This window comes from Mobula birostris, chromosome 2, assembly GCF_030028105.1.
Source record: "Mobula birostris isolate sMobBir1 chromosome 2, sMobBir1.hap1, whole genome shotgun sequence".
In the NCBI taxonomy this organism is placed as follows: Eukaryota; Metazoa; Chordata; class Chondrichthyes; order Myliobatiformes; family Myliobatidae; genus Mobula; species Mobula birostris.
The window spans coordinates 2537404-2548941 of record NC_092371.1 but is presented as its reverse complement, the minus strand read 5'-3'; the positions used below and the strand labels follow the sequence as shown (position 1 = coordinate 2548941).

General features: G+C 46.7%; 2 non-coding genes across 2 annotated transcripts; both read right to left on the bottom strand.

Moving 5' to 3' along the window:
• Positions 1-5386: 5386 nt before the first annotated feature.
• trnaw-cca (transfer RNA tryptophan (anticodon CCA)) lies at positions 5387-5458 on the bottom strand. Its single transcript has one exon. It is a non-coding gene; the product is annotated as a tRNA-Trp (tRNA).
• A 5410-nt stretch (positions 5459-10868) lies between these two features.
• On the bottom strand, positions 10869-10940 carry trnaw-cca (transfer RNA tryptophan (anticodon CCA)). Its single transcript has one exon. It is a non-coding gene; the product is annotated as a tRNA-Trp (tRNA).
• Between the last annotated feature and the right edge of the window lie 598 nt (positions 10941-11538).

Sequence of the window (11538 nt, the reverse complement as noted above, 5' to 3'; positions counted from 1 at the left end):
GTCCCTTGCCTCCGCCTGGTAAGTCCAGCCGTCTTGCCATTATCCTGCAGTTGGTTCTGTCCCTTCCTGTCCCTTGCCTCCGTCGGGTGGAGATCCTCACCCTGCCCATGTGATCCGCGCCCTGCCCAGGTGATATGCGCCCTGCCCAGGAGGAGCTTCAAGACCCGAAGCCTCGATCCGCGCCCCAAGCCAAACTTCAAGACCTCAAGCCTCGCCTCAAGTCTTTAGCCAAGCTTCACCACTAGTCTCCAGCCTCCAGCCTCGCCTCTAGTCTCCAGCCTCCAGCCTCACCTCTAGTCTCCAGCCTCCTGCCTCGCCTCTAGTCTCCATCCTCCAGCCTCGCCTCTAGTCTCCAGCCTCCAGCCTCGCCTCAATACTCCAGCCTCCAGCCTTGCCTCAAGACTCCAGCCTCCAGCCTCGCCTCAAGACCCCCAGCCTCCAGCCTCGCCTCGAACCTTGCCCCAAGCCAAGCTTCAAGACCCCAAGCCTCAAGCCTCGCCCCAAGTCAAGTTTCAAGCCTCGCCTCAAGTCTCTAGTCTCAGGCCTCGCCTCAAGTCTCTAGTCTCAGGCCTCGCCTTAAGTCTCTAATCTCAAGCCTCGTCCTGCCTGCCAGCCAAGTCTCGTCCTTACCTAGTTCTGGGGTCCGAGCCAGAGGCAAGACCCAGGTTCTGGGTCCTTGTCCAGTGTCTGGCTCGGAGACCAAGCCCGGGCTCCTAGCTCTCTTGTCCAGTCTTGTTCCGGGTTCCCGGTTTTCGTTTCCATGTCCTAGCCCTTACTCTATATCCTAGTCCTGTCCGTACTACTTCAGTGTCTCTGTCTTGCACTTGGGTCCGTTCCCAGCGCCCACCTCCTTATGACAATATTTCAATGCAAGAAGTATGGCAGGAAAGGCGGATAATATTGTTGAAGATGATGTAATCGGTTTACAGACAGGGGCAATGTGTACTGAGGACCGACTGATGATAGGGCAAAATTGCAGTCACAAGATGAGTTGCAACGTAAAAGGCGGACAAAATCGGAAAAGGTGAATACAGAACTGAAGGTGTTTTATTTGAATGCGCATGGTATATGGAATAAGGTAGATGAACTTGCATCAGAATTGCATATTGGCAGCTATGATGTTGTAAGCATCACTAAATCGTGGTTGTAAGTTTATAGCTTGGAACTTAATGTCCAAGGATACAAATTGTATCATAACGGTAGGCAGCTAGGCGGGGTGGGGGGAGGGGGGTGGAGCGTTTTCCTGTTGGAAATAATGAAATCAAATCATTAGAAAGAGGTGGCATAGGGCCGAAAGTTGTGAAATCTTTGTAGATAGAGATAAGGAACTGCAAGGGTATAAATACCCTGATGGCAGTTATATACAGATCCCCAAACAGTAGTAAGGATGTGGCCTACAAATGACAACAGGGGATCGTAATGTTACAATAGTCATGGGGGATTTATATATGCAGGTAGACTGGGAAAATCAGGTTGGTGCTGGATTTCACGAGGGGGAGTTTCGAGGGTTCCCACAAGATGGCGCTTTCGAACACCTCGTGGTTGAGCCAGCCAGAGGGTTAGCGATTATGGATTTGATATTGTGCAATGAACCTGATTTGATTAGAGTGCTTAACGTAAAAGAACCCTTAAGGGAAAGTGCTCACAATATGATCGAATTCACCATGAAATCTGAGAAACAAAAGTCAAAGGTATCAGTATTAGAGTGGGGTAAAGGAATTTGTTGAGGCATGAGAGAAGCCGAATAAACTCTTCGCGGACTTCCAGCTGGGTACAGGTCTCGATCATAACCGACGTTTCGATGACAAACTTCGCCATCTTCTTCAAGGGTGATGCCTGGTTATATCCAGTCAAGTGATATTTATACACCGTAGTCCGTGCTACCTGATTGGTTAGTTCTCATCCAATCAGGCTTCTGCTCTCCCGCGATTTTTACAATGGAATTCCAGTTCTTACTTAGAATGAGACTTTTCCTTTGGTAAAATGCTTTCATAGTGTGACCTCATAGATTCCGGTCATTCCAGCAGTTCCGGGACCATCTGAACAGCATACATCCAAACGTTCAATTTACGAAAGAGATGGAGAAGAATTGTTCCCTTTCGTTCCTGGACATTCTAATACCGGAAACCGGATGGTAGCCTCGGACATGGCGTCTAACGGATTTATACCTCAACTATAACAACCAGCATCACGTCTCCTAACGTAGAGCAGCTCTTTCTACTTTGATTAACAGAACGAAATTATCGGACCCCAAGAGTCTCCCTGAGGAGCTGGCCAAAATTAATCTGGAAAAGAACATTGGCAGGGATAATGGCAGAAAAGCAATAGCGGAAATTTCTGGCAGAAATTCGAAGAAGAAACTGGAAGAGAAAGAGATATTCTGCAGAGAAGATGACACAACCGTGGCTAACAAGAGTGTTCACGCCAAAATAAAAGCCAAAGAGAGGACATATAGTAGAGCAAAAATTAGTGGGAAGTTAGAGGATTGAGAGTCTTTTACAAACCAACAGAAGACAACTACAACTGTCAATAGTGGATGTTTCCCGGCCGCACTGGTGGTGGGCAGGCAGTGGAAAAGGGAGCGGATCGGAAGGCGAGGGGTCATTCCCCATCGTTTTTCCCGTTCCGGGTGTAGGCAGCTAAGCACGCAGCTCGGCGACGGGATAGGGAAGTGTGAAGGAGTCACATCCCTTTGACTGCTATTTGCACAGGCATAGTTGCGACACTCTAGGAACTGCAGATAAGTTGGGTGCTGATTTGGAGAAAGAGATTCCCAGGGCAGGAAGACAGTAGCTCATGAATCCCAGATCTCATCATGTTATATTAGCGATTGATTGAAAAGTAAACTGTGGTCAATATCATCAAAGAGGAAGTCATAATGAAGCACAGCAGGAAAACTTTGATAAGACACAGATTCTGTTTCTTTCCAATTCACGGAGCAATGTGACCATAGGTAAGCACCCAGGAGGGCTTCCCACAGTTCCGACAGAGCAAGCACACTCCGCAGAGGGAACGTCTCATCAATCACCGAGTACTGTCCCTCAGACAGTGCACCGGACTCTCAGACACTCGGTTCCGCCGGTGAGATATTTACCACAACACCATTTCTGCGACAGCAACACACATCAAAGTTGCTGGTGAACGCAGCAGGCCAGGCAGCATCTGTAGGAAGAGGTGCAGTCGACGTTTCAGGCCGAGACCCTTCGTCAGGACTAACTGAAGGAAGAGTGAGTAAGGGATTTGACCGTTGGAAGGGGAGGGGGAGATCCAAAATGATAGGAGAAGACAGGAGGGGGAGGGCTAGAGCCAGGAGCTGGACAGGTGATAGGCAAAAGGGGATACGAGAGGATCATGGGACAGAAGGTCCGGGAAGAAAGACAAGGGGGGTGGGTCCCGGAGGATGGGCAAGAGGTATATTCAGAGGGACAGAGGGAGAAAAAGGAGAGTGAGAGAAAGAATGTGTGCATAAAAGTAAGTAAGAGATGGGGTACGAGGGGGAGGTGGGGCCTAGCGGAAGTTAGAGAAGTCGATGTTCATGCCATCAGGTTGAAGGCTACCCAGACGGAATATAAGGTGTTGTTCCTCCACCTGAGTGTGGCTTCATCTTTACAGTAGAGGAGGTCGTGGATAGACATGTCAGAATGGGAATGGGATGTGGGATTAAAATGTGTGGCCACTGGGAGATCCTGCTTTCTCTGGCGGACAGAGCGTAGATGTTCAGCAAAGCGGTCTCCCAGTCTGCGTCGGGTCTCGCCAATATATAAAAGGCCACATCGGGAGCACCGGACGCAGTATATCACCCCAGTCAACTCACAGGTGAAGTGTTGCCTCACCCGGAAGGACTGTTTGGGGCCCTGAATGGTGGTAAGGGAGGAAGTGTAAGGGCATGTGTAGCACTTGTTCCGCTTACATGGATAAGTGCCAGGAGGGAGATCAGTGGGGAGGGATGGGGGGCACGAATGGACAACGGAGTTGTGTAGGGAGAGATCCCTGCGGAATGCAGAGAGAGGAGGGGAGGGAAAGATGTGCTTAGTGGTGGGATCCCGTTGGAGGTGGCGGAAGTTACGGAGAATAATATGTTGGACCCGGAGGCTGGTGGGGTGGTAGGTGAGGACCAGGGGAACCCTATTCCTAGTGGGGTGCCGGGAGGATGGAGTGAGAGCAGATGTACGTGAAATGGGGGAGATGCGTTTAAGAGCAGAGTTGATAGTGGAGGAAGGGAAGCCCCTTTCTTTAAAAAAGGAAGACATCTCCCTCGTCCTAGAATGAAAAGCCTCATCCTGAGAGCAGATGCGGCGGAGACGGAGGAATTGCGAGAAGGGGATGGCGTTTTTGCAAGAGACAGGCTGAGAAGAGGAATAGTTCAGATAGTTGTGAGAGTCAGTAGGCTTATAGTAGACATCAGTGGATAAGCTGTCTCCAGAGACAGAGACAGAAAGATCTGGAAAGGGGAGGGAGGTGTCGGAAATGGACCAGGTAAACTTGAGGGCAGGGTGAAAGTTGGAGGGAAAGTTAATAAAGTCAACGAGTTCTGCATGCGTGCAGGAAGCAGCGCCAATGCAGTCGTCGATGTAGCGAAGGAAAAGTGGGGGACAGATACCAGAATAAGCACGGAACATAGATAGTTCCACAAACCAAACAAAAAGGCAGGCATAGCTGGGACCCATACGGGGGCCCATAGCTACACCTTTAGTTTGGAGGAAGTGGGAGGAGCCAAAGGAGAAATTAGTAAGAGTTCTATGTTCCGTGCCTATTCTGGACACGTTAGACCTGTTTATGCATTACTTCAGATTGCAGTGCAATGTGTGGACAAATCTGCTGTTTTGCTTTTATTACATTTATTGAAATATTTACCGTTATCATGTACATTGTCTTCTTTGTGCGGATTCTTTCCATCCCGGTATACCTGACAATAAACGAATCTTGACCGAAATCTGAAATTCTTCTGATGATTCACCATTATCCTCGTCATGAACTTCCCATTTTTCCTGGCTACATGTTAAAGGGCGCATATATCCTTAAAGCCAGTCTGACGTGTTCAATTATGAATGATTGCTTTCTGCCAAAGATTGTTTTCTTGATACCACTTATAATAACGTAGATACGGTGGGAATACGGAACGTGCTGGAAATGTAGCCCCTTTCCACCGATGCTGAATGACCTATTGAATGTTCCCACTATTTTCTTTTTTAATTCAAATTCCCAGGTTTTGCAATAAAATAAAAGACGATTTGTTTTTCGACACGGCATTACATTGTTAAAAGTAGCCACGCGGCTCTACTTCTGCCAGCTGTTTCCGGAAGGGTAAATTGCGTTGACTTCCGGAAAGAACAACTCAGTGGACACACAGCAAACATTTTGATGACAAAATGCTACACAGTGCCTGTGACCTCGACGTGATTCGAACACGTAACCTTCTGATCTGGAGTCAGACGCGCTACCATTGCGCCACGAGGTCAGGCGTTCCGCCGGATTGAGTGAGGTTCACCGGCCATATGGCATTGGTAAATGCAGAAGGTAGCCGTTGTCTATCGTTCACCGGCTCGGTTTGCAGAACTTTAGTTGCCGGCCTGCTGTGTTTAAGTTGACGCACCTCTACTGAGAATTATTCCTTGTGTGTACATTCCTGCATCCGGGCTGGGTTCTATGGTCTGTATATTTACGTAGCCGCCTTCGTAGTGGCATAGTTATCGCATTCCGGTTACATGTGAAAGATTCGAAGTTCGATATTGACCAGGTCTGGATGTCAGGCCGTTAAAACAAGTGCCCGAAGCCTTGCTGCAGAAACATCGTATACACTTACAGTTTGAAAAAACCCCAACAAACTCTCAAACGTTTATGACCACCTCTGGCTAGACGAAGTACTGGACCAGTGCAAATCCACATACATTAACTGTAAATGTACACAATTAATCCCACTGTGTTCTCATTGTGCCTGAGTCTTTAGACCGGACTACATTCAGCACATCCCTTCCTCGTGAGTATCTCCCTCTCCCTTTGCCTTTCGGATTGAAATCTCCAACTTGCACACGCAGGAAGCAACGCACAGGACTACGACCGGATAGTGAAATGTGTGATGCAGTTCAATTGCGGCGGAATTGTTAAGGTTGTTGTAGCGGACATTTCAGGGGTACTTTTTAGTATTTGATTCTTGCCCTTCCATCTCCTAACTGTTACCCACCTACTTGTCTCCCGAGGTTCCGCTGTGACTACTTGTCTATAGCTCTTATCTATCACCTCCTCGTCCAATCACCCAGATGCATTTCCAGACATCATCTCACGCACACACGTGTGTGCACATTACGAACGTACAAAACGATGTTCGAGGTTAATGTATTATTAAATTGGACAGTCGTGTCGTCGGATATCTGAAATATGGCATTGGAGCTGTGTTGAGTCTCACAGTCATACGTATAAAGCGAGTAGAGCGGGGGAATGAGTACACGGCCTTGTGGTACACCTGTGCTGAACGAGATTGTGGAGGAGTCGTTGTTGTCAATCCGAGCTGACTGACGAGTTCATAACTCTGCAGATGCAAAGGCGCAGGTGCAAACGGGCTCGGCTCATGGACAGGTGGCAGATCGAGTGTGGCAGTCCACTATTCCGACGGTTTTTCAGCTCAGGATTCCGCAGTCCCGCCGTTATCATTATTTTTTAACATGACGAAATTATCAATTCCATATTAAGCAGGCAGGGGATTTTGTAACATGTCACTGATAGCCCCCGTCTGATTCTGCTTGCTCTGTAGTCAACAAGGAGCCCCTTTTATTTGAATATAAATTATATCGAAATGGTAGGCAGATAGGCAGAGGGTGAGCGGGGAGAGGCGTTTTCCTGTTGAAAAGAATGAAAATCTAGTCATTAGAAAGAGGTGGTATTGGGTCGGAAGTTTTTGAATCATTGTGGGTAGAGCTAAGGAATTGCAAATGTATAACTACACTGATGGCAGTTCTATACAGATCCACAAACAGTAGTAAGGATAAGGCCTACAAATTACAGCAGGGGATCGCAATCTTACAATAGTGACGGGGGACTTAGATATGCAGGTAGATTAGGTAAATCAGGAATGTGCCGAATTCCGGGGGGGGGGGCGGTTCGAGAGAGCTGTCGGCATGGCGTGTTCCAGCACCTCGTGTTTGAGCCAAATCAAGGATTAGCGATTTTGGATTTGATGTTGTGCAATGAACCAGAATTGATTAGAGTGCTTCAGGCAAAAGAACCCTTATGGGAAAGTGATCGTAATATGATTGAATTCACCATGAAATTTGAGAAGGAGAAGCAAAGGTCAAATGTATCAGTATTAGAGTGGGGTAAAGGAATTTGCTGAGGCATGAGAGAGGCCGAATAAACTCTTCTCGTACATCCAGCTGGGTACAGGTATTGATCATAACCGACGTTTCGATGACAGAGTTTGCATCTTTTTCAAGGATGATGCCTGGTCATGTCAAGTCAAGTGGTATTTACACCCCGTAGTCCGTGTTACTTGGTTGGTTAGTCCTCATCCAATCAGGCCTGTTTACAAAAGAACTCTAGTTCTTACTTAGAGTGAGACCTGTTCCTTTGGTAAAATGCCTTCATACTGTGACCTCATAGATTGCGGTCATTCCAACAGTTCCGGGACCACCTGAACAGCATACATCCAAACATTCAGTTTACGAAGGAGTAGGAGAAGAATGGTTCCGTTTCATTCCGGGACATTCTAGTACCGGAAACCGGATGGTAGCCTCGGACATGGCGTCTATCGGAAACTCACTTGCGCAGAGTTATACCTCAACTATAACAATCATCATCATGTCTCCTAAGGAAGAGCGAAACTTTCACTTTGATTAACCGAGCGAAAACTATTTCGGACCCCGAGAGACTTCCCGAGGAAATAAGACGATTACGCACGACGCTCCTACAGAATTGGTACGAGGTGAAGTAAAGCAATCTGACATTTAAAAGGACAGACAGAAAAACCAGGAACCCGAACGAGGAGGAATCCGACACTACCGCCTGTCTTCCGTATATTTCCACCGTTTCCGGAGGGATTTCGAGGATGATGAAAAAATACCGGATTAACACTACCCACAAACCTGTTAAGGAGCTCAAGTCATAAATTATGCGAGTGGCCGATCACCTTGGTCTCAGGTCGGTGGCTTTTACAGGATTCCCTGTGAATGCGGAGCAGCATTTATAGGCCAGGCGGGACGCACCGTGGGGATCCGCATCAAGGAGCAAAGGAGGTATAACCGTTTGGGTTACCGGAGAAATCGGCCGTAGCCGAACGTTGCATTCGCAAAGACCATAGGATTGACCTCGACGGTGCAAAACAACTGTGCCGCGCCAATGGCTTCAGACACCACCTGGTAAGGAAAGCCATTGAAATAAAACTAGAGGAAAAGAACTGGAATTGTATTGTAACAGGGTGTGAGAGCGGAAACCTGATTGGATGAGGACAAAACAATCAGGAGGGACGGACTACGGGGGTATAAATACAACCGGACTAGACATGCCCAGGCATAATCTCTGAAGAAGATGGCAGAGTTTGTCATCGAAACGTTGGTGATAGTAGATGCCTGTACTCTGCTAGAAACCTGAGAAGTTTATTCGTCATTTATGCTGGGAAAGCACTTGGTCCTTTTATCGCATGAGAGAGGAGTTGGCCAGGATTGATTGGAAAAGAACACTGGCAGGGATGATGGCAGGACAGCAGTAGCAGAAATTTCTGGAAGAAATTGGAAGGCACATCTCAAAGAGGAGGAAATATTCTGAAGGGAAGATGACACAAACGTGCCAAATAAGAAAAGTCAAAGCCAACATAAAAGCCAAAGAGAGGGCATATAATAAAGCAAAAAAGAAAAAATTAGTGGGAAGTTAGAGGATTGAGAGTCTTTAACAAATCAACAGAAGTCAACTAAAAATGTCAGTAGTCGATGTTTCCAGGCCGTACTGGTGGTGGGCTGGCGGTGGAGAAGGGATCAGGTCAGATGGAGAGGGAACATCCCACATCATTTTTCCCGTTCCAGGTATAGGCAGCTATGCACACAGCTCGGCGACGGGATGGGGAAGTGTGAAGAGGTCAGAGCCCTTTGACTGCTATTTACGCAGGCATAGTTGCGGAACTCGGAACTGCAGACAAGTTGGGTGCTGATTTGGAGAAAGAGGTTCTCAGGGCGGGTTGAGAGCAGCTCACTGATCCCAAATCTCATCACGTTTCTCTAGCGACTGTTTGAAAAGTAAACTATCGTCACTATCATCAAAGAGGAAGACATAATAAAAAACAGCAGGATAACTTGTGAAAAGGACTCAGATTCTGGTTCTTCTCGATTCACAGAGCAATGTGAACATAGGTAAACACCAAGGAGGGCTTCCCACAGTTCCCACAGAGCTGGCACACTCCGCAGAGGGAACGTCTCATTGAAGACGTTCAATGTCCCTCAGTCACTCGTTTCCGACGGTGAGATATTTCCCACAACACCATTTCTGCGACAGTGTGTGTCTCCATTATGAAAGACCCCACAGATGTTCTGATCCCCTCCGCTCTGATAGAGCAGCATATCTACAGCGTGAGAATTATGATAGTCAAAGCTGCCTCAGTTAAGATTTTCCGACACTGCCTCTGCATGGATCTCAGAAAATGATGGCAAAGATTAAACATGTTCATTTCAAGATAAAAGGAATATATGCACTATCCTTAACTCGAATACTTTTAGAGAAGATAGCACATTGTTGTCAACAAAAATAATCTTTCGTATAACAAGCTCCAGGTTCATATGAGATCCTTGCCAGCTTGTCTTTGAATCTACCTTACAGGACATACGTTCTAACATCTCTTCTATTGGATATCACAGCTGGTGAATTGGAATTTCCTGATCGACAGTCATCACCGTCTATGGGAGAGAGAGGGAAACAACCTACAGTATCAACTCCTGAGCAGAATCTAATTAAGCCCTAGTGGCGTTCTCCTATCCTCCCTCACCGTCCACCCAGCCAAAGTTCAACCTGGCGTCAATAAGGAGAGTCCCATAACGGAAATTGCTCCAAATTCTATCTATGGTGGTTCCCTCATGTGTACTTTTTGATATTAAAGGATGCCTGCCAATAAAACTCCAGTGTTGTCAGACTTCAGAACCAATCACCCGTTTCGTATCCCCTTGCCAGAGGTGCGGCCGCGCTTTCGGACGCTTTGCCTCTCTCGATTATTCCATTATCGACACGTTAGAACTGTTTATGCATTACTTCAGATTGCAGTGCAATATGTGGACAAATCTGCTGTTTTGCTTTTATTACATTTATTGAAATATTTACCGTTACCATGTACATTGTCTTCTTTGTGCGGATTCTTTCCATCCCGGTATACCTGACAATAAACCAATCGTGACCGAAATCTGAAATTCTTTTGACGATTCACCATTATCCTCGTCATGAACTTCCCATTTTTCCTGGCAACATGTTAAAGGGCGCATATATCCTTAAAGCCAGTCTGACGTGTTCAATTATGAATGATTGCTTTCTGCCAAAGGTTGTTTTCTTGACATCACTGTCTCAGCGTGGTGACCTCTTATAACAACGTAGAGACGGTGGGAATATGGAACGTGCTGGAAATGTATCTCCTTTCCACCGATGCTGAATGATCTACTGAATGTTCCCACTATTTTCTTTTTTTAATTCAAATTCCCAGGTTTTGCAATAAAATAAAAGACGATTTTGTTTTTCGACGCAGTTCAGTACTTCATTTTCGACATGGCATTACACTGTTTAAAGTCGCCACACAGCTCTAATTCTGCCCGCTGTTTTCCGAAGGGTAAATTGCGTTGAAATCCGGAAAGAACAACTGAGCGGACACACAGCAAACATTTTGATGACAAAATGCGACACAGCGCTTGTGACCTCGACGTGACTCGAACACGCAACCTTCTGATCTGGAGTCAGACGCGCTACCATTGCGCCACGAGGTCGGGCGTTCCGCCGGATTGAGTGTGGTTCACCGGCCATATAGAATTGGTAATTGCAGAAGGTAGCCGTTGTTTATAGTTCACCGGCTCGGTTTGCAGAAATTTAGCTGCCTGCCTGCTGTGTTTAAATTGACGCACCCCTACTGAGAATTATCCCTTGGGTTTACATTCCTGCATCGAGGCGTCGTCAGCTCCAAGTGGTACGAAAGTGAGCCAATTAGACAGAAATTCATTATAAATAAGACTGTGTGCAAACCTTTCAACAGCTTCTGCTTCCGATCAGCTGACGGAAATTGCATATGTCCCTTTCACCTTTTGCGCCCAGCTGGGTTCCATGGTATGTATATTTACATAGCCGCCTTCGTAGTATCATTGTCACCACATTCCCATTACATGTGAAAGATTCGAAGTTCGATATTGACCAAGTCTGGATGTCAGGCCGTTAAAAAAAGTGCCCGAAGCCTTGCTGCAGAAACATCGTATACACTTACTGTTTGAAAAGACCCCAACAAACTCTCAAACGTCTATGACCACCTCTGGCTAGACGAAGTACTGGACCAGTGCAAAGCCACATACATTAATTATAAATGTACAGAATTAA